The sequence below is a fragment of the Rattus norvegicus genome, chromosome 17 (genome assembly GCF_036323735.1).
Source record: "Rattus norvegicus strain BN/NHsdMcwi chromosome 17, GRCr8, whole genome shotgun sequence".
Taxonomy (NCBI): domain Eukaryota; kingdom Metazoa; phylum Chordata; class Mammalia; order Rodentia; family Muridae; genus Rattus; species Rattus norvegicus.
Genome location: NC_086035.1, coordinates 1332501 through 1355014, shown reverse-complemented (window position 1 = coordinate 1355014; position 22514 = coordinate 1332501). Strand labels below are relative to the sequence as shown.

Sequence of the window (22514 nt, the reverse complement as noted above, 5' to 3'; positions counted from 1 at the left end):
TTAGAACCTTGTAACTTTTGAGAACATTGCCTGGAAGTTGCTTCTTCTTAAAACTATTTTTTCTAATGCCAAAAAATTCAAGGCAGCTCATCTTCTTTTTTGCTGTCTTTTATAACAGACTTTTTTTTTTTTTTTTTTTTTTTTTTTACCTCTGTCTTGCCAAGTGCATGCAGCCCTAGCTGCAGGAATTACCCTCCAGTGTGCGGAATGAAAAGATTTCAATTCTCAGGAACATTCCATCTTGGACTCCTGCAAAAACTGGGTTAGTGTGCCAAATATATGGGATGTGAGTTGAATGCTAAGAGTAGCTTGGCCTGCTGCCTCACACAGTTATCCAGACTTGTAGTGTGATTTTTTAAGAGTTTGCCTCACTTCTCTGGAAAAAGTCAAGATAGGTTTCAGAGATAAATCATGTCCTCCATGTCTACTCATCTGTGTCTTTTACATTTTGTATCTATGATAATACCCTCGTCTATTTAAATCCTGTCTTTAAGACTTGTTCCCAGCGGGGTTGAATCTAGAGCCCCTTGCATGCTTCAGGCAAGAACTCCCCCACTCCTCAAGTTTCTGTTCAACTTAACAGAATGTACCAAAATTGCTATCACCTGCCTGAGGGGCCCTAGCTAACTGGGTACAGTACTTTATGCATGATTTTTGTGGCATCGAATCAGATATTTGGCCTAATTATGCAAATTAAAAGCTAGATACATCAACAAGTCACATCTCCTGTTTTGTTTTGTTTAACACTGGTCCATGTTTTGCTTGTTTTGCTCTCATCACATCTTGAACAACTCAAGTTACGTTTATGGAGCCATTTATCTTACTCTTTTTTTTTTTTATTAACTTGAGTATTTCTTATATACATTTCGAGTGTTATTCCCTTTCCTGGTTTCCGGGCAAACATCCCCCTCCCCCCCCTTCCTTATGGGTGTTCCCCTCCCAACCCTCCCCCCATTGCCGCCCTCCCCCCCACAGTCTAGTTCACTGGGGGTTCAGTCTTAGCAGGACCCAGGGCTTCCCCTTCCACTGGTGCTCTTAGTAGGATATTCATTGCTACCTATGAGGTCAGAGTCCAGGGTCAGTCCATGTAGAGTCTTTAGGTAGTGGCTTAGTCCCTGGAAGCTCTGGTTGCTTGGCATTGTTGTACATATGGGGTCTCGAGCCCCTTCAAGCTCTTCCAGTTCTTTCTCTGATTCCTTCAACGGGGGTCCTATTCTCAGTTCAGTGGTTTGCTGCTGGCATTCGCCTCTGTATTTGCTGTATTCTGGCTGTGTCTCTCAGGAGCGATCTACATCCGGCTCCTGTCGGTCTGCACTTCTTTGCTTCATCCATCTTGTCTAATTGGGTGGCTGTATATGTATGGGCCACATGTGGGGCAGGCTCTGAATGGGTGTTCCTTCAGTCTCTGTTTTAATCTTTGCCTCTCCCTTCCCTGCCAAGGGTATTCTTTTTCCTCATTTAAAGAAGGAGTGAAGCATTCACATTTTGATCATCCGTCTTGAGTTTCATTTGTTCTAGGCATCTAGGGTAATTCAAGCATTTGGGCTAATAGCCACTTATCAATGAGTGCATACCATGTATGTCTTTCTGTGATTGGGTTAGCTCACTCAGGATGATATTTTCCGGTTCCAACCATTTGCCTACGAATTTCATAAACTCGTTTTTGATAGCTGAGTAAAATTCCATTGTGTAGATGTACCACATTTTCTGTATCCATTTCTCTGTTGAAGGGCATCTGGGTTCTTTCCAGTTTCTGGCTATTATAAATAAGGCTGCGATGAACATAGTGGAGCACGTGTCTCTTTTATATGTTGAGGCATCTTTTGGGTATATGCCCAAGAGAGGTATAGCTGGATCCTCAGGCAGTTCAATGTCCAATTTTCTAAGGAACCTCCAGACTGATTTCCAGAATGGTTTTACCAGTCTGCAATCCCACCAACAATGGAGGAGTGTTCCTCTTTCTCCACATCCTCGCCAGCATCTGCTGTCACCTGAGTTTTTGATCTTAGCCATTCTCACTGGTGTGAGGTGAAATCTCAGGGTTGTTTTGATTTGCATTTCCCTTATGACTAAAGATGTTGAACATTTCTTTAGGTGTTTCTCAGCCATTCGGCATTCCTCAGCTGTGAATTCTTTGTTTAGCTCTGAACCCCATTTTTTAATAGGGTTATTTGTTTCCCTGCGGTCTAACTTCTTGAGTTCTTTGTATATTTTGGATATAAGGCCTCTATCTGTTGTAGGATTGGTAAAGATCTTTTCCCAATCTGTTGGTTGCCGTTTTGTCCTAACCACAGTGTCCTTTGCCTTACAGAAGCTTTGCAGTTTTATGAGATCCCATTTGTCGATTCTTGATCTTAGAGTGTAAGCCATTGGTGTTTTGTTCAGGAAATTTTTTCCAGTGCCCATGTGTTCCAGATGCTTCCCTAGTTTTTCTTCTATTAGTTTGAGTGTGTCTGGTTTGATGTGGAGGTCCTTGATCCACTTGGACTTAAGCTTTGTATAGGGTGATAAGCATGGATCGATCTGCATTCTTCTACATGTTGACCTCCAGTTGAACCAGCACCATTTGCTGAAAATGTTATCTTTTTTCCATTGGATGGTTTTGGCTCCTTTGTCAAAAATCAAGTGACCATAGGTGTGTGGGTTCATTTCTGGGTCTTCAATTCTATTCCATTGGTCTATCTGTCTGTCTCTGTACCAATACCATGCAGTTTTTATCACTATTGCTCTGTAATACTGCTTGAGTTCAGGGATAGTGATTCCTCCTGAAGTCCTTTTATTGTTGAGGATAGCTTTAGCTATCCTGGGTTTTTTGTTATTCCAGATGAATTTGCAAATTGTTCTGTCTAACTCTTTGAAGAATTGGATTGGTATTTTGATGGGGATTGCATTGAATCTGTAGATTGCTTTTGGTAAAATGGCCATTTTTACTATATTAATTCTGCCAATCCATGAGCATGGGAGATCTTTCCATCTTCTGAGGTCTTCTTCAATTTCTTTCCTCAGTGTCTTGAAGTTCTTATTGTACAGATCTTTTACTTGCTTGGTTAAAGTCACACCGAGGTACTTTATATTATTTGGGTCTATTATGAAGGGTGTCGTTTCCCTAATTTCTTTCTCGGCTTGTTTCTCTTTTGTATAGAGGAAGGCAACTGATTTATTTGAGTTAATTTTATACCCAGTCACTTTGCTGAAGTTGTTTATCAGCTTTAGTAGTTCTCTGGTGGAACTTTTGGGATCACTTAAATATACTATCATATCATCTGCAAACAGTGATATTTTGACCTCTTCTTTTCCGATCTGTATCCCCTTGATCTCCTTTTGTTCTCTGATTGCTCTGGCTAGAACTTCAAGAACTATATTGAATAAGTAGGGAGAGAGGGGGCAGCCTTGTCTAGTCCCTGATTTTAGTGGGATTGCTTCAAGTTTCTCTCCATTTAGTTTAATGTTAGCAACTGGTTTGCTGTATATGGCTTTTACTATGTTTAGGTATGGGCCTTGAATTCCTATTCTTTCCAGGACTTTTATCATGAAGGGGTGTTGAATTTTGTCAAATGCTTTCTCAGCATCTAATGAAATGATCATGTGGTTTTGTTCTTTCAGTTTGTTTATATAATGGATCACATTGATGGTTTTCCGTATATTAAACCATCCCTGCATGCCTGGGATGAAGCCTACTTGATCATGGTGGATGATTGTTTTGATGTGCTCTTGAATTCGGTTTGCCAGAATTTTATTGAGTATTTTTGCGTCGATATTCATAAGGGAAATTGGTCTGAAGTTCTCTTTCTTTGTTGTGTCTTTGTGTGGTTTAGGTATAAGAGTAATTGTGGCTTCGTACAAGGTATTCGGTAGTGATCCATCTGTTTCAATTTTGTGGAATAGTTTGGATAATATTGGTATGAGGTCTTCTATGAAGGTTTGATAGAATTCTGCACTAAACCCATCTGGACCTGGGCTCTTTTTGGTTGGGAGACCTTTAATGACTGCTTCTATTTCCTTAGGAGTTATGGGGTTGTTTAACTGGTTTATCTGTTCCTGATTTAACTTCGGTACCTGGTATCTGTCTAGGAAATTGTCCATTTCCTGAAGATTTTCAAGTTTTGTTGAATATAGGTTTTTATAGTAAGATCTGATGATTTTTTGAATTTCCTCTGAATCTGTAGTTATGTCTCCCTTTTCATTTCTGATTTTGTTAATTTGGACGCACTCTCTGTGTCCTCTCGTTAGTCTGGCTAAGGGTTTATCTATCTTGTTGATTTTCTCAAAGAACCAACTTTTGGTTCTGTTGATTCTTTCTATGGTCCTTTTTGTTTCTACTTGGTTGATTTCGGCTCTGAGTTTGATTATTTCCTGCCTTCTACTCCTCCTGGGTGTATTTGCTTCTTTTTGTTCTAGAGCTTTTAGGTGTGCTGTCAAGCTGCTGACATATGCTCTTTCCTGTTTCTTTCTGCAGGCACTCAGCGCTATGAGTTTTCCTCTTAGCACAGCTTTCATTGTGTCCCATAAGTTTGGGTATGTTGTACCTTCATTTTCATTAAATTCTAAAAAGTTTTTAATTTCTTTCTTTATTTCTTCCTTGACCAGGTTATCATTGAGTAGAGCATTGTTCAATTTCCACGTATATGTGGGCATTCTTCCCTTATTGTTATTGAAGACCAGTTTTAGGCCGTGGTGGTCCGATAGCACGCATGGGATTATTTCTATCTTTCTGTACCTGTTGAGGCCCGTTTTTTGACCAATTATATGGTCAATTTTGGAGAAAGTACCATGAGGAGCTGAGAAGAAGGTATATCCTTTTGCTTTAGGATAGAATGTTCTATAAATATCTGTTAAGTCCATTTGGCTCATGACTTCTCTTAGTCTGTCTACATCTCTGTTTAATTTCTGTTTCCATGATCTGTCCATTGATGAGAGTGGGGTGTTGAAATCTCCCACTATTATTGTGTGAGGTGCAATGTGTGTTTTGAGCTTTAGTAAGGTTTCTTTTACGTATGTAGGTGCCCTTGTATTTGGGGCATAGATATTTAGGATTGAGAGCTCATCTTGGTGGATTTTTCCTTTGATGAATATGAAGTGTCCTTCCTTATCTTTTTTGATGACTTTTAGTTGAAAATTGATTTTATTTGATATTAGAATGGCTACTCCAGCTTTCTTCTTCTGACCATTTGCTTGGAAAGTTGTTTTCCAGCCTTTCACTCTGAGGTAGTGTCTGTCTTTGTCTCTGAGGTGTGTTTCCTGTAGGCAGCAGAATGCAGGGTCCTCGTTGCGTATCCAGTTTGTTAATCTATTTCTTTTTATTGGGGAGTTGAGGCCATTGATGTTGAGAGATATTAAGGAATAGTGATTATTGCTTCCTGTTATATTCATATTTGGATATGAGGTTATGTTTGTGTGCTTTTCTTCTCTTTGTTTTGTTGCCAAGACAATTAGTTTCTTGTTTCTTCTAGGGTATAGCTTGCCTCCTTATGTTGGGCTTTACCCTTTCTTATCCTTTGTAGTGCTGAATTTGTAGAAAGATATTGTGTAAATTTGGTTTTGTCATGGAATATCTTGGTTTCTCCATCTATGTTAATTGAGAGTTTTGCAGGATACAGTAACCTGGGCTGGCATTTGTGTTCTCTTAGGGTCTGTATGACATCTGTCCAGGATCTTCTGGCCTTCATAGTTTCTGGCGAAAAGTCTGGTGTGATTCTGATAGGTCTGCCTTTATATGTTACTTGACCTTTTTCCCTTACTGCTTTTAATATTCTTTTTTTATTTTGTGCGTTTGGTGTTTTAACTACTATGTGACGGGAGGTGTTTCTTTTCTGGTCCAATCTATTTGGAGTTCTGTAGGCTTCTTGTATGCCTATGGGTATCTCTTTTTTTAGGTTAGGGAAGTTTTCTTCTATGATTTTGTTGAAGATATTTACTGGTCCTTTGAGCTGGGAGTCTTCACTCTCTTCTATACCTATTATCCTTAGGTTTGATCTTCTCATTGAGTCCTGGATTTCCTGTATGTTTTGGACCAGTAGCTTTTTCTGCTTTACATTATCTTTGACAGTTGAGTCAATGATTTCCATGGAATCTTCTGCTCCTGAGATTCTCTCTTCCATCTCTTGTATTCTGTTGGTGAAGCTTGTATCTACAGCTCCTTGTCTCTTCTTTAGGTTTTCTATATCCAGGGTTGTTTCCATGTGTTCTTTCTTGATTGCTTCTATTTCCATTTTTAATTCCTTCAACTGTTTGATTGTGTTTTCCTGGAATTCTTTCAGGGATTTTTGTGACTCCTCTCTATGGGCTTCTACGTGTTTATTTATGATTTCCTGGAATTCTTTCAGGGATTTTTGCAATTCCTCTCTGTAGGCTTCTACTTGTTCTCTAAGGGAGTTCTTCACGTCTTTCTTGAAGTCCTCCAGCATCATGATCAAATATGATTTTGAAACTAGATCTTCCTTTTCTGGTGTGTTTGGATATTCCATGTTTGTTTTGATGGGAGAATTGGGCTCCGATGGTGCCATGTAGTCTTGGTTTCTGTTGCTTGGGTTCCTGCGCTTGCCTCTCGCCATCAGATTATCTCTAGTGTTGCTTTGTTCTGCTATTTCTGACAGTGGCTAGACTGTCCTATAAGCCTGTGTGTCAGGAGTGCTGTAGACCTGTTTTCCTATTTTCTTTCAGCCTGTTATGGGGACAGAGTGTTCTGCTTTCGGGCGTGTAGTTTTTCCTCTCTACAGGTCTTCAGCTGTTACTGTGGGCCTGTGTCTTGAGTTCACCAGGCAGGTCACTTGCAGCAGAAAAGTTGGTCTTACCTGTGGTCCTGAGGCTGAAGTTCGCTCTCGGGGTGCTGCCCTCGGGCTCCCTGTGGAGGCAGCAACCAGGAAGATCTGCGCCGCCCCCTCCGGGAGCCTCAGTGCATCAGGGTTCCAGATGGCCTTTGGTGTTTTCCTCTGGAATCCGAGATGTATGTGCAGAGAGCAGTCTCTTCTGGTTTCCCAGGCTTGTCTGCCTCTCTGAAGGTTTAGCTCTCCCTCCCACGGGATTTGGGTGCAGAGAACTGTTTATCCGGTCTGTTTCCTTCAGGTTCCGGCGGTGTCTCAGGCAGGGGTCCTGCCGCTCCTGGGCCCTCCCGCACGGGAGCCCAGAGGCCTTATACAGTTTCCTCTTGGGCCAGGGATGTGGGCAGGGGTGGGCAGTGTTGGTGGTCTCTTCCGCTCTGCAGCCTCAGGAGTGCCCACCTGACCAGGCGGTGAGGTCTCTCTCTCTCACGGGGTCCTTATCTTACTCTTTATTTGTTGAGCACTTTCAAGGCAAGGACTTGGTCTTACATATATCATTTATCCAAGTGCTTCCTTGCTCTTGAGAAAATATATATATAATTTTTTTGAGACAGAATCTCATGTATCCCAGGGTGGCCTTTAACTCTATGTAACTTGAACTCCTCATCCTCCTGCCTTCTTCTCCCATGTGCTGGGATTACAGGTACACTCTACCATGCTTGGCTCTCTGAATGAGAAAAATCATTAAACTGAGGTGAACTAAAAGGTGAATGTCTCTTCAGATCTGGGCTTGAGCTAGCAACAGAACTTTTGACTCACTGGTCCACATTTCTGTCTGTTTTATCCTCTGTTTATCACTTAAAGCATAACTTCTGGCATGTGAGTCTTTTGTGTCTAAATAGTTTATTATTAATGGAATAGCTTGTGGATTTAAAATGGCGACACATATGAATGCCTCTTTGGATGACACTTTCAAAGTGTTGAACTTTACTCTGCCTCAGCAGATTGAATCTGTCACCGTCTCCTCTAAGTGTGGCCCAAAGTTGTGGGTGGTGGAAAGCGCAGCCTGTGAACCACATGTGTCCTCTGGGCTGTACTGGAAACGTGGAGGCTTCTTAAATTCCAGATGCCACTTAGGCTTCCAGGACAGTTGGCCTGAGAAAAGCCATCCTTGGGCGACTCTGAGCCAGTGCTGGGCTGGGCCTTGAAAATGCACTTCCTTGACATGCCTGGTAGCCGTTTAGGTCTGCTTTCAATTGAGCACTGAGGAACTCTCAGGGCAACTTTGAACACACTTTCCCATTTCCCACTGTTTGCTCCAACCTGATTAGGTGAGCCAGATTTCTCCCTGCCCCTTCATCACTTTATTTCAGTTCTCCTCTTCTCTCCTTCTATGTGATCCATCTAATAACAACCTCATTAAGCTCCATGCTCCATCTTGACTGGATGTTCTTCAGCACTCATTGCTCCTGTCCTAAAGTTCCATTCAGCCTGGCCAGGACTACAGAGCCCCCTGCACAGTGTCAGAGACCTCCCCCCTCTCCTGCAGCTGGTCACTATTTTGAATCTTTAGTTTAAAGGCCTCTTTGGCCTTCTCTTGTGGGAAGAGATTAAGTTTTAAAGGACAGGGCTCTTCGTGTAGACTCTCAAGTCAGCAGCATGAGCACTGCCTGGTTAGCTGTCACATGATTAATTCTCTGGCTCCAATTCTGACTGCAGAGTTAGAATCTCTGGAACCAGAGCCCAGCAACCTGTGTGTATATGTTTACAGTTGGGGCAAGGTATACACACTATACAATTTACTTTGAACCATTTGTGGGTGTAATTATACGTATATTTACCCACACTGCCAGATACCATCTATGGTGGTTTGACTAAGAATGGCCCCATACATTCATCTATTTGAATGCTTAGTCATTAGGGAGTGGTGCTGCGTGACAGGGATTAGGAGGTATGCCTTGTTGGAGGAAGTGTGTTACTGGGGAGTGGGATTTGGGGTTTCAAGTGCTTAGGCCAGGCCTAGTGTCTCTTCTTGCTACCTGCTGATCAAGATGTAGAACTATCACCTACTTCTCCAGCACCATGTCTGCCTACATGCTGCCATGATTCACACCATGACAATGGACTAAACCTTTGAACTGTAAGCCAGTCCCAATTAAATGTTTTTGCTTTATAAGTGTGGCTGAGATTATGGTGTCTCTTCATAGCTATAGAATACTAAGACACCATCAACTATCCATTTCTAGGACTATCAAAATTGTCTCAAATAGAAAGCCAATATTCAGGCTGGAGAGATGGCTCAGAGGTTAAGAGCACTGGCTCTTCTTCCAGAGGTCCTGAGTTCAATTCCCAGCAACCACATGGTGGCTCACAACCATCTGTAATGGGATCTGGTGCCCTCTTCTGGCCTACAGGCATACATTCAGGAAGAACATTGAATATGTAATAAATTAATCTGAAAAAAAGAAAGTCAATATCCATTAAGCAACAGCTTCTCATACCCCATTCATGAAATCCTAAGTACCCCAACTACCCGTCTTCATGAATGTGTCTGTAGAATGGCATCTCCTGTAAGTGGTCCTAAAACACATGTCCTGGTGTGTGCCATGCTGTGCTGAATTGCCTTCTTCCAGGCTCAGAAACATGCCTTTGTGTATATATAGTACATTTTATCTGTCTGTTGATGGACTTAGGGCTTTTGCTATAAGCACTGTTGTACTGTGTGATTTGAGTCCTTGCCTTCACTTCTTTGGAATACCTGTTCAATCGCATGTATGAGCAAGTTTCTCATCTGTTTCCATGGTGATAGCACCATTTACATTTCCATCACCAAGATAGTGTTCCTGTCTCTCTACAGCTCTGTCATTTATTGTTTTCCTAAGTATTTTAACAGTCATTTTATTCATTCTCTCTCTCTCTCTCTCTCTCTCTCTCTCTCTCTCTCTCTCTCTCTCTGTGTGTGTGTGTGTGTGTGTGTGTATGCACATGCATGTGAAAGTCAGAGGACAACCCAAGGGAATAGGATCTCTCCTTTCATTATGCAGATGGACTCAGGTCACCAGGCTTGGTGGTGAGTGCTTTTACCCAGAGGCATCTCGCCAGCCCTGTTTACCATATTCCATAGGAAATATGCTAGAAGAGCCAGTGCTCTTGTTATAGTTTCGATTTGCATTTGCCAGTGGCTAGTGACACCATTTAAGAATCTTTTCATATGCTACAGCATGCTATATGTGTTCTTTGAAGCAGTATCCATAAAGTCCTTTGGCTCCTTTTACGTTTTTATCTTTTCTTTGTTGATTCATAGGTTCTCTTTATAGATGAGATTCTTGGTATCTCTATGTAGATACCAAGAATTTATTAAACACATGATCTATAAATATTTTCTGCCATTTTATATGATCTTGCCACTGTCTTATTTCTGATTATTATTTTTTTTACAGACGTTCTAAATCTTGTGCAATTTGTGTGCTTTTCATTTTGTCGAAATCTGACTTTTGGAGTACTGTATCCAAGAAATCATTGCCAAATGCAACATCATGATACTGTCCTCCTGCACTTTCTCCTAAGAGTTTCCATGTAGGTCCTTGATCCATTGTAAACTAGTTTTTATGTATGTGGTACTAAGTAGAGGGTCAGCTTCATTCTTTTGCATATGGATATTTGGTTTTTCTGTATTTGTTGAAGAGACTGTCCTTTCTCCATTGAATAGTGTTGTGAATGACTGTCCTCCAAGTCAAGCATATTGTAGAGTACAGCTGTGCCCCTTGCAAAATGACCATCCCAGATGGGCTTGTTGACTGTCCACAGCCTCTCATGGAGGGTTGGAGAGTGTCATGGGATGCTCTCCTGAGTATCCAGTGGCTCCCTACAACCTGTTGTATACAACTTTGCCTTAATTTATTTGGCCTTGAGGAATAACTCGAGTGTATAGATGGGGGAAGACTAAGGAAATGGGGGCTTCATCTATGCAGCTAAAGAGAAACCCTCATTCCTGCTGGGTAAAGGATTTCTGGGCACAGTCTGTTGGGAGAAGAACACCCACTCCCCTATAAGCGACCCTTCCCTATGCTCTGTAAGGAAGCCCAGTGCACTAATTAGTTCCCAAGACAGAACTTTAGCAGAACTGCTTTGGTTTGTTTTTGAAACCTTATGAAGAGAGTAACCTCCATTTTTGTCTCTGTCTAGAAAGGGTTTTTAGCAATAAATGGCTTTGACATCCTTATGTCAATCCAGATTCTAGATGTTGTTTAACACTGCTGGGGAGATGTGAACTAATGCCTATTTACTGATAACAGACCAAAGGAAAGATACCACTGAAGTTTAACTTGGTGAACCAAGGAATTTACTGAGGTTACTTAAAGAAGCATGGGTGAGGGGTAACCCACAGGAGTGTGAGCAGCTTGGAGTCACAGTAGGATTAATTCAGCTACACCTAAGCATGGCAGCTGAAGGTGTCACCAAGGTTTAGTGGTCCTATTCGCACAAGCTGCAAAGACAAAGAGTTATCCTAAAGCTGTCAAGTAGTACAAAATTCCACAACAGACTGATTTCTCCCTGTTCTTAGAAACCCAGGCTTATTTAACTGACAAATTGGACTTAGTTTCTTAGTTAACTATATCTTTCAATGGTCAGTCATCATCCAACTCGGAAGTAAATGTTAGCTGATTAAAGTAGGAAAGGTTAAAACGTTTAAGCCATATGCTGTAGATCTCAACAATCAAGTCAATATGTTTAAAGGGAAGAATTATTAGAGGGTTTATAAAGCCTGTCCTGAACAAATTAACTCATCAGTTTGCCAAGGGTCTGCCAATGAATTCAAGAACCCATTCAAAAAGAGAAACATCTGCTACAATTTAAGTTCCCATTTCTAGTACATGCTGCTGATTGTTCTTTCTGTACAAGGATACACATTTACACAATTGTATTTGAGAATTGATTTGAAATCATTCCGGTGTTTTTGAAGATCAGGAGGCAAATTCCTGAGTGACGTCAAAGATACTGGCCTGTCCTCAGGTTCTTAGTGCTGGAAAAGAACATGAACTTTCCTGGAACTGAAAGGTGTGCCAACAAACCAGGATGTCAGCTGAGTATGCAACCCCTCTACCTTCCCATGCTGAACTTCCTGAGATCACATCCCTCCTGGGACAGTCAAAGGCACTTCCAAGCATATACATGTGTGTTTACCAGAGACCTACATGTCTGCTTTACACCTTTATTAACTGTAAACCTCAATTTAAACTAAATCCCACTTTATCTGGAGTAGAAAAAGCAGGTGACATAGACCAATAGCTGAGGAAACAGAAGCTCAGATTCATTGCGTGTGAATTCATTCAGGGCTCATTCAGAGTCTTGTGGCCATAGAACACTCTTGCTATGAGGCCATTGTTCTTTTGTTGCTAAACATGGCCTTCCTTGCCATTTTCAGCTGTGTTTTCTTAAAAAACAAAAACAAAAACAAAAACACCCGAGACTCAGAAAGAGTCACGAGTTGTTACTGTTTTTGTAATCTCTGGGTTGGCTACAGTAGCATTTCTCTCTCTCTCTCTCTCTCTCTCTCTCTCTCTCTCTCTCTCTCTCTCTTTCTTTTAATATATAATTCCATTTATAGGAAATGGCCATATGGGGAAGTTCATAGAGAAAGGATGTAGATTGGTTATTGGTATACTTGTGGGTTTGTGGACTTAAAAATGTTTAAAGAACTTTTTCATGTATTTTGTGATTACAATTATAGTGAATTATTCATGAGTTCAAAATGTTTTTGTCCTTTTGTGATGCATCTCCTCTTTTTCCATTTTCTTGATTGTCACTGTTCTATAATACAGACACATTTCTTAAGAGCTTATTGAAATTCAGGATCTTAGACCCTACTCTGATCTAATGAATCAGTCTTCTGCTGCTGCTTCTCCTTCCTCTTCCCTATATTCTCTTTTCCTCCTCCTTTTCCTCCTCTTCCTCTTCTTCCTCCTCCTCCTTCTCCTCCTCCTCTTCTTCCTTCTCTTCTTCAGATAGAGTCTCATATAGCCCAGACTACCCTCAAAATTGCCATAAGATGGCTTAGCAGTAAAGAGCATTGGCTGCTCCTACAAAGGACCCAGATTTAGTTCCTAGCACCCACATGGCATTGCACAACCATTTTTAATTCTGACTTCAGGGGATCCAATGCCTTCTTCTGGTCTCCATAGGCACTAGGCACACACATATATGGAACACAGACATATATGTAGGCAAAACACCCATACTCATAAAGTAAATGGAAAACATTTAAAAACTGTCATGTAGCCAAGGCTGCCTTTGAACTCCTGCCCCTCCTGCAACTACTTCCAAAGTGCTAGAGTTCTGGAATTACAGGTATCTGACACTGTGTCCATTCCCAGATTCTAAATTCTGATAAGACCCCCTGGTACCTGCTACTGCTTGAGAACTTCTGTTTCAAACCCATTTAAAGAAACCAATGGTGGAATTTGTATGCTAGAAGAGATGTTTCAAAACATTACAGCTTAACTATTTTTCAAAAAATAATTTTCATAATGACTGATTTCTATGTGTGAGGATTTTGTTCCAGACTTAGAAAAACAATTATGAGTCTGAAACCAATTTTAAATTTTTATCTAAGGGTTAGTTCAATGATACATGGAAGAGATTTGAGCAATTACTCCTAAGTTTCCATATTAAGAATCAACCTTTTAAAGATTTTTGAGCTTAAGTTCATAAATCATAGCGTCCTCCTGATTTTAGCTTATATTTGATATAGACTACATGTTCTTGGTATTGTTTATGGTTTTTATCATAATTAACTGTGGCTGTGTGGGGGTTATAGTTTTGTCAGAAAAAAAGGGGGTGGGGAAACTCAATTGAATATTGTGGCTAATAGTGTCCCTGGATATAGCAACTGGAAACAGCTTCCTCATAAATCAAGTCAGTTTTTAGTATAGTAAGTTTTATCAACTTTATAAGTCATACCTAGACAAATACACATACACATATACACACACTAGCATGTTAATTTCTGTGATCCAGTGGCCTATATAAATCTTGTGGCTTCATAATAACTAAGCTAACACCTAGAGTCAGAAGTTATTGAGAGTCAACAGCTAAATTTTGCTCAAGGGTCTTTGTGAAGTGACAATTTGAGCATTTTTCTTTTTTTTTTTTTTTTTTTTTTCGGAGCTGGGGACCGAACCCAGGGCCTTGCGCTTGCTAGGCAAGCGCTCTACCACTGAGCTAAATCCCCAACCCCGAAGTGACAATTTGAATTAGCTTTCAATACATTAAATTTTTAAGTTTTGAATTATGCACATGTGTGTAGCTATGTGCATCTGAGAGCAGGTACACTAGGAAATCAAAGGAGAGTATCAGATTCCTTGAAGCTGGGGTTATAGGCAGTTGTGTATTACCTGATGGGGGTACTGGGGGCTGAACTTGAGTCATTTGCAAGACATGTTCTTAATCACCACTGAACCATCTCTCCAGGCCCTGGATTAGTACTCAGAAAAAACACAAAACAAAACAAACAAATAAACAAACAAAAAACCATGTAGACATGACAAAGAAGAGTCAATTCCATTCCTTATATTTTCTACTTAATAAAAATCCACAAGATCAGATCTGAAACTCATTCATTGTGGCTGTGATCTACTTGAGGGCACCAGAGACCCTGACTGAAACATGCTGCACTCACCTTGTGACTTGGGCATAATAGATGTATCAAGGACCTAGCAAGGTGCCTTAAGGCCTATCTCCATTTAAGGTCAAGAAGTTCAGGGTGAGCAAAGGTTGGTATTTGGTTGTTTTTTTTTTTTAAACTGTTCTCCAAGGCAGCTGAAGCAAATGGACAGTCTTGAATTGCCCAGAGCTGTGACTCACTGGGCAAATTAGGCCAACAGTAGCAGGCAGGAGTTAAAGAGCAATATGAGACAAATACTATAGAAATAACTTCAGAGAGTCTCAGACCATTCTACATGAAGGAACTTAGCTGTGCTCAAGGGATGAAAATGTGCTCAGCACAGTGGTCCCTGGCCTGGTGCATGGTCACTACCCATATCACAGAAAGGCTAAAAGGAAAATAGTAGTTCTCAAAACTACTGAGGCAATGAAAACCGGTATATCTGAATGGTCTCAAATACATGTTCAAGGGGAAATTGAGGAAGACTGTTGGGAGTAAGGGGTTTATCAGTGAAGTCATTAATGCCATGGAAAGATGATGGGCACATGGTGATGGGGCTCTGGAGAAAGGAAATCAGGCCTCCTGTGGCAGAGATGGGATCTCTTTTTAAGGATGAGGTGGTTTCACAGTACAAGTCTGCAGACAGACTTTCTAATTCCCAGGCAGAAAGTAGAAAGGCAATAGGAAGAATGTACCAGTACCCATTTTGATGTAAATTCACTCTCCCAGGTGAGAAACCCCAGTACTGAAAGTCTGTTAGAGTAATAGACAGTGTCTCATGTCTCAGTAGGGGCCTACCATATCTGCAAGGGAGGAAGGGTGGCTGCATGCATTGTGGCCTGAGCAACTGCTATATTCTAACCTTACACCCTCACATTATGGGAGCGCCTAGCACAGAGTGAGTGGTTTCATCCCTAGAGAGGTGTCCCTGTGCTGCATAAGAAAGCAGACTGAGTAGAACAGTAAGTAGTACTCCATAGTCTCTGCTTTAGTTCCTGCTGCTAAGTTCCTGTTCTGTTTGAGTTCTTGCCTTGGCTTCCCTCAATGATAGACTGTGACTGGGATATATAAACATATATTTCGATTTACAGCTCCCAAGATTGCTTTTGGTAATGGAACACCATTACCGTAATGGCATCCCCGTTATCACAGCAACAGAAAGCAAACTAAGACACCTTAAACAAGAATACTTAGGAATAGAAAACATAACCGACTACATATTACCAAACGGCAACTCCCAGTGCTGAAGTAGGTAACCAGTAGATGACAAATCCATCAGATGTAGATGAGTCTGGGAATTATGTGCTGCAAGAGGTCAAGCACACTTGTGTGAGTTTTATGTCCTTGAGTCTTTACCAGAGAATCTTGGTTCTCACAGTGAGGCTGAGGGAAGGAAGTTCCTGTGTGCTTCAACAGAAAGCTGAGAATAAGTCATAGCACTCAAAATGTCTGTCTCAAGAGAGCTAGTTTGCTAGAGCCCAGATGCAGGCTTGGCAGAGCCTAACTGCCTAGGAGAAGGAACACACCCATCATTATACCTCTGTAGAAATTCTGACCATCTAAGCTTGGGGCATTACTGAAAAGCATTCTATGATCATAGACTGGGGGCTCATTGGTTCACCAGAAGACAGCACAGCACAGTGGACCACAGATAGCTTTTCCAACACCTTCATTACACTAAAGGACTTTTCTTTTTTTAAAGGACTATATCATGACAGGCTTTCAACAACAACAAAGTAACAAGCTACATAAAAGGGGAAGTATGTAAATATGCACACACATGCATTCATAAAATCAAACCAAAACAACAAAAACGTAAACTTGCATACAGAACAGGCACTATCACCACATTCAGATATGGTTGGGATATTGGAATCAGCAGCTTGGAAAATTAAAGCAATCATGTAAATAAGTTTAAGGCTCTATCAAAAAACATCAATTATCATGTAAGCGCAAATAGCTAACGTAAGCAGAAAAGGAGGTCCTAAGAATGAATGAGAGATGGAAAACATTGAAGCACAAATGAATGCATTTCACTAGACAGAACTGAGCTTAAGGCCATGACAACAGAAAAGTTCAAGAATTCAAAAGAATACAAAAAAGAAAGAAAATCAAACTATCCAGGAACTGTGGATGATTCACAAAAGATGTCACGTATGCATGGTGGGAACATAAGAGAGGAAGGAAAAGAGGCGATGTTGGAAGCCAAAGGGACTTTGCTTTCTGTACACATAATGGTGACATTCTTGCAAACAAGAGGAAAATATAACCATTCACTCTCAGATGCACGCTCTGCTTCCCTGCCTGACTCAGCCTATCAGCCTCTGGGCAGTACACTGAAGGTGGAGGGAAAGTTCCCTCCATGCTCCACTGATCAAGCTTTGCGATTTCTGGAAAATACACCTTAGGTGCTCCCTGTATGACTCAGTGCCATGCTCGCTGCTGATAAATAATCTCATTATGACTCCCCAGTGTCCACTTTGGACAACTTTTAGAAGAAATGAGTTGCTGTCTACATGTTTCTTTCAGGCGATCTCTCTTCGATTATAATTAAGCCAAGTCTCTTCTGAAAAGTTTCCTTCTGAAAAAAATCAGAATGTTCATATATTAAAGCCAAGTGTTCGTTTTTGCCAGTCTCTGTCCCTCAAAAGAGTAGAAGACACCAATGGCTATCATTTTCTATTGTAACAGGAATTTTTAAAAAGATGGCCTTACTTAGTGATCCAGAGTTTATGTGTGTTTCAGATTTTACAAGGAGGAGGAAACTGAAAAGCTGCCATGTGCCTGGTGTGTCTGAGTGCAGTTGAATAAAAGACAGGCTTTGATGTGTGAGGTGGAAAAGTAGCTTTTGTTAAAGGTAACTTGAAAGCCAGTAGTTATACTGGGTTGCCATATATTGTTTATCCCATGTAAAAACTTTTGTTGACATTAAATCCCATTGTGAAGTAGTAAGAGAGCAGAAACAATCTGATTTGTGTTGTTAGAGGTGGAGCCTTGGTGAGGCGATTAGGGTTAGATGAAACCATTAGGGTGGAGACTCTGAACTAATGCTGGCAGCTTTATAGAAAGAGGGGAGACTAGTGTTCTCTCTCTCTCACGCACACACGCACACACACACACACACACACACACACACACACACACACACACACCCTCACGTTTCTCAACATGTGCTACCCTGAACCATCTAGATGCTGCCAGTAAGAAAGCCTTCACCAGATATAGCTCCTTGACCTTGGACAAGAACTGTGAACCAAAGTAAGCATTTTTTTTATCCACTCCTCTCCTCTACTGCTCATTCCCTCTTTCCCACTTCTCTTTTCAGACCAGGTCTGACTATACAGTTCAGGCTGGCCTTGTGATCCTTTTACCTCAGTCTCCCAAATAATCAGGGTGCATCTCTGCCTAGTTTTCAACTTTATCACTAACTTAACTATGGTATTTTATTATTAGCAATAGAAGAGAGATTTAAACACAGGTTTTCTTTTCACAGCTGCCTAGGGAGCCTTGTATTCCACTCTGGCGGGTTTGGAAACAGATACAAATCATCTGAGCACTTGGGGAGTGCCAGAGAGCCCTGTATAAGATGAAGCTGTGAGAGACTAGGACTGAGTATTAGGATTACAGGTTCAGGGCCAGCCTTGCCACATAGTGAGATCTTGTCTTAAAAACAAGGATTGAAAGTGATGGGGCAGAGTAAAAAGAAACATGCAAGGGGTGGCAGAAAAAAGGAAACACAAAGGAAGATGAACATGACTAAAAACAAAATAACTGAGTGCTGATTGTGAAGTTAATAACATTTTTGGTTTTTTCACTTTTTTAATTTTTATTTTATTTTTATTTTTTTCTGTTTATTTTCTTAGTTAATAACATTTTTAACACCACTTAGTTTTTAATCTTTTGTGTTAATTTAGGCCATAGCAGATGACTCAGTTGATGCATAAACTTTATTATAAAGGCATGTGATTGGCATTGCCTTTTACCAAATCTTCCAAATAAGCAGCTTCTCTACCACTCTGTTAACTCTTAGGTGAAGCAATGCCAACTGCAGCTGTAGCAAGAGCAGCACTGTCACCACCACTCAACAGACAGATTCTTCAGCCTAGAGTTTCACTCTTACATTGAACAAGTAGAGCACGTTGCCTGGGAGTCCATCTCAGCCTGAGCTATACAAAAGCAGCAGTGGGAAGCATTCTGTACTAACCACAGTACTACAGAGATGCCCAGACACAAGTTCACTGGTACCCTCAACTACTTAGGTAAGTTCATCTACTTCTTTGCTATGTTCTCCAAACAATACAGTGATTTTAAGACATTCCATTCATGAAACCTGTTAGCTGTCACTAGCTCAGGACTTCAACTCAGTCCTATCTAAGGTTTAGATAAAGGTTAGAAACCTTTAACATTGAAGATAATTAAAAACATACCGGTATATGGTTCTCTAGAGTATTAATGTTCTCTTCATCCTGAGAATGCAAGATAATTAGAAGTGCAGAAATGGTATTTTAAGGCTTGCTGCCTATGTTTTAAGGGTTTTCTTTCTTGGACTTCTATTTGGAAGTGACTAACTTGCTTGTACAGGGTACTGGTTCATTATTTTTGTTATTCTATATTAATTGTACAGAATGGCATCCTAGCATCCAACTCCCTGAGGGCATCTACACTCCTCATTACCCTCTCATCTCCTGATAGTTGGCTATTCACCTAAGCTGGAGATCTGAGCTTAGTTCTGTATCTTTCATAAGAGAATTTCTTCAGAGCTTTTCTAGAAATTCTAGAACTATCTTATAAGAAATGATTTTATATTTTCCCCAGATTTTGACTGTAAACATTTTACTATGTTAAAACACTGAAAGACAACAAACAAACCACAACCAAAGGCTCACATCATGACATCTCTGTCATTTAAATTCAAACATTAAATATTAAAACATCAATTTGTTTCATGTATGCATGTGTGTGTACATGTATGCTCAGAGATGCTACATGAAAATGAACTGCAGACTTCCTGACACTCTATCCTCAATTTCAGGAGCAGCTTCTAAAAACTCAGGTGTTCTAATATGTAATTACCAATAGTTTTGTAATGGTATCTACTCCCCAGCTACAGCCAACCTTCCTCAAGTGTCTATAGTGCATTTTATAAAGTAAATAGTGCAATATTCCTTAAAAATAGTAAAATTTTAGATACTGGCTTTTATCTTTTTGTCTCAATCTCTTTTAATTTGGAACAATGTTCTCTCTAGTACTCAAGCACACGCATGCTCTCTCACACACATTTTCTTGATGACCTGAATTTGTAAATCATGGCTTTATATTGTATAGTGATTCACATTCCAATGATTTGATTATTTCATCATCATGTCATTAGATTGGTTTACCTCTTGGGTATATTTTGTATGAATTCTAAGTTGAGCCTTCTATATCCATCTTAAATACTTGCTTTACTGACAGCCATTTTTATTGCCTTTTTAAATTATTGCATATAAATAAGACCCTTATCCAGCAAATCTTTCTGCTTCTTAACATACAAGTGCAGCATTACACATGGCTTCTTCCATGCCTAGCGATGTTTTAGCAAAATATGCAGCAAAGTCAAAATATGAGTCAACAAGTGCGTCATGCTGTTTATATGCAAACTCTGCATTATTATAAACCATCTTTTTTTTCCTTTTCACTGAAAATTTGGTATTCTACACTAAAATGATTCTTTAAGTTTTTTTTTTTTTTTTTTTTTGGTTCTTTTTTTCGGAGCTGGGGACCGAACCCAGGGCCTTGCGCTTCCTAGGCAAGCGCTCTACCACTGAGCTAAATCCCCAACACCAATTCTTTAAGTTTTTAAAAATTATTTATTTTGTGTGTGTGTGTGTGTGTGAGAGAGAGGGGGGGTTGGGGGGAGCACATGCAGATAGAGGGTAGAGGGCTGTTTATGGACATTGGTTTTCTCCTTCTACCATGTGAGTTGTAGAAATGATAGGCATACACGTATAAGCCTATCATTTATTAAAGGCAGAAATAAATGTGTTCACTAACAAGATGGATGTGCTCATTTATTTTTACATAAAGAAGTGAATCTTAGTCAACTATTTGATAAGATGTGGAACCTCTTCAGAATTGATCAATATTTTGATTTTTAAATTGTCAGTTCATATAATTACATTGTACAAAATTGCAGAAGAATATTTAGGGCCATTTCAAAAATTCAGAAATTCTGTCCAAATCTTAAGTCAGACCCATTGGATATTTTTTTATGAAGCTCAAGTCAGAACCTCAAACAATTTTTATAATCAAGAATTCTATCACAATCTACTGAAAGACATACTATTTTGATACCTATTGAAGGACAATAGAAAAATACTAACATTTCCATCATTAAGCTATTTGTTTCAGTATGATTAGAAAACTTTGTATAAAAAGTAAAAACAGTGAAATTCACAGGACACAACAGTCTCAATTCTGAGCTATCTGTGGCACCATTTTGACACTGGGTAGTGAGGCTCATCATGCAAAGAGCACAACTGTGTGTTCAGAACCCAGGCTGCCATGAAGTCCTGTAGAGACACATTGGGAAGTGCTGCCAGGAGCTCTCTGAACTCTTACACCTCTGATTTTGAATAAATTTTTGGTCATTCTATGTTCAGAAGCCTCCTGCTGATGGCTAAATTGCTCACAGCTGTAACATTCAGTTATATGACTTCATATGGGGTTGTGAAATAGTGTTAAGAAACTGGGCACTGGGACTGGAGAGATGACCCAGCAGATAAAGAGTGCTGTTCAGACAGAAGTTTGATCTCTAACATTCATTTCAAGAGGCTCACAACCACAAAGAATTCTAGCTCTCAATTATCTGATACTCTCTTCTGGCCTCAGTGGGCACCTATACTCACATGTACCTACATACATTTGCATGTGCATGTGCACACACACAGATATAAAATAAGAAAAAAATACAAATAAATCCTTTAAACACTGAAGCTGGACACTAGACCCCTTACGTCTTTACTTGCTACAAAGTAAATCTCTAAAATCTCCCCAAGAACATACGTATTTACTATATTAAAGATGTTTTTTTCTTAAAATATACTTTGGTAAATATGGCAATTTAGCAAATGAGTTATTAGATTCATTCTTTGTCCTGGTTACTTGATTCAGAATTGTCCTTTACAGAGGAGACATTTAATAAGTTTTTATTGACAAAAGCACAGTTAGGAAAATGGCAATATGTGAAACAAAGTGTCAAGGATTACATTTAGTTTCTGAGCACTGTAACCTACTAGAACCTACTTTGGGTTATCATGAAACACCAGGTTCTGTTCCTATTCCCAGGCTTATTCTAATTGGGATGACGCTAAGCCTACTATTGGCAGTAAGAGTTTCTGAGTTTTAACTGCAGAGAGCCAAATTACAGAAAATCTTTAAAACAAACAAAACAACAACAACAAAAGTCACCAGAGAAGGCATATTTAAATACTAGAGGTCAATTTCTATGTAATTAGAAACAGTTAAGATTAAGGATTTTAGAGCTTTTCATGATGGAAAAGCTTTGCACAGAAAAAAGAAAAAACACTATGACATTCACACCTGAGAACCCAGAGAAGGTGGGAGAACTGAGATGAACTTTTAGCATTCCTTCACTTGTTAAATGAGATCGACCAGCTTCTTCAGACCAGACCCCTGCCTTTTGAGTGGTGGCACTCATCTGCCTCCAGGTGGCTCTGACTTGGGGCTAACTGGTCCAGGAAAGCCAGGGCTCATGTTTTGCTCTTTAACACTTTTGTCTATGCACTGGCCAGATACAGCAGCTGGTCTGCTAGTCTTTGATCAGGTTCAAAGCTGGGTCTTCATACCTACTATAAAATGCATGATGAACTAGCAAATCTAAAGCCTAGTAGGAAGGCTAGAACATCTTAGTATGAAGAGAGGAACAGAAACTTAATGAAGCTGTCAGAACAAAAACTGAGAATACCCAGAGCTTAATTTTAGGCTGTAGGGATTTCCCAAGATCTTTTATTTCACTGTTTCTTGGAGGCAGCTTCAATCTGCTAAATCCTTCACTAGTCAGTCAAATGAAAGTTCAAGGAAACGTCAAGGAG

General features: G+C 40.1%; 1 long non-coding RNA gene across 1 annotated transcript in view; it reads right to left on the bottom strand.

Moving 5' to 3' along the window:
- The window catches only part of LOC102554174 (uncharacterized), a 78194-nt gene that overhangs the window by 39340 nt on the left and 16340 nt on the right, over nt 1-22514 (bottom strand). The gene's annotated exons all lie outside the window — the stretch shown is intronic.